The 1,406-nt window shown below is 45.3% G+C and overlaps 1 protein-coding gene across 1 annotated transcript in view; it reads right to left on the bottom strand.

Annotated features, from left to right (window-relative positions):
• Positions 1-1,406, bottom strand: part of LOC116840893 (serine-aspartate repeat-containing protein D-like) — an 18,008-nt gene that overhangs the window by 15,767 nt on the left and 835 nt on the right. The window lies entirely within an intron of this gene.

Below are 1,406 nucleotides of genomic sequence, written 5' to 3'. Positions count from 1 at the left end.
TCACAGTCGTATGAGTAACTCAAGTTTTCTTTGTTGTTTATTAATTTGTCAAGCTGTCGGTTCACTGCTCGTCAGGTCTCACATTAAGCGAAAGTCGAAAATCTTCACCGAGCTTAGATGCCGAGGGCCTTAGGTTGCACGGCGGAAATCTTGACGAGTATCGATTCGATACTCAATCGACGGAGATCTTGCCGCGACCGACGGAAATCTTGACCGCGTGGCCCTGAGCTCGTTTACGCGCGCGCCTGAGACCGACGGCGTACTCCAAAGGACGATTTACACTGTACAAATAATCAAAGTTCGAGACCGAACGGCGCGCGAGCGTTCGGAGAGCGCAATTGACGGCGATTTTCGCTTTAAGTGAACGACTCTCGGTCCACAATCCACTCGGTTCTGCCCGATCATGAGCGATGCAAAACAGCCGTTGGTCAGCTGGCGAGTCACAAGAGACTGGAACGCGCCGCGACACTAATAGAGCGAGAGCTCGCGAAGACGCGATCCAGAATACGGAATCTAACGGATTCCGATTGCGAGCTGCGATATCCCCAGTGGGATGTGAGCTCGAGATAACCCGCCACGCTTTTAACAGACCGATTCGTGTAAAAAAAAAACAAATTTGATTCTCACTGATTCGAGTTAGGAAGAGAAGTAAGATCGAAGTGAAGAGCCGCGTTGAGCGGTCGCATATATACCGATTTTGAAAGGGCTACGACGCGAGTGGATTGGGCCAGCGAAGCAAGGCGAGAAACGGTTTTCGCCACGAGCGAGAGTCTACATTTCCTTATTTAGGCATTTGTCGAGTAACACGAGCTTTTCGCGGCGCGAGCCGCCCGCCGATTCGCGGAATCCTTGTTTGTGCGATCCGTTGCCATGGCGATCGCTCGGATCCTTACGACGGCTGACGGCTCGCTGGCATCGCGATGCTGGGATCGCACGTGATACGAACGTGCGATCAACATTGAAAGGACGAAGTGCGTCGCTTGTGTGCCGAATTAGAGCATCGAGTGATGTTTATCTCAAATAAATGATTGCCGCAGCGGTCACCGGTCCCCGCTGACGTGAAGTTAACCGTCATGTTGGTTCGAATCTCGAACAGTATTTTTTGTTTTATTTATTACGCAGATTATTTATTTTATTTATTACGTAAATTATTTATTTTATTATGACTGTGATATAGCATGTTTAAGTACATGCATAAGTGCCACATTTTTTTTTAATTAATAATTTTTTTATACATTTTTTTTGTGATCATTTTTATTTTATTTATTTCATTTTTTATGTTTGGTGGCAAAAATGTGATCACACACATATGCGCTCATGCTCATATGTGTGGCCATAATATATTAATTGTTTTATTATTTTTCAGAAGCCTCATAGCAACAGCATCAATTAATATTAAAAAACTA

This window comes from Odontomachus brunneus, unplaced genomic scaffold (assembly GCF_010583005.1).
Source record: "Odontomachus brunneus isolate Ranch 3 - 2012 unplaced genomic scaffold, Obru_v1 Obru_scaffold_012, whole genome shotgun sequence".
NCBI classification, from domain to species: domain Eukaryota; kingdom Metazoa; phylum Arthropoda; class Insecta; order Hymenoptera; family Formicidae; genus Odontomachus; species Odontomachus brunneus.
This window is presented reverse-complemented; position numbering and strand designations above follow the sequence as displayed.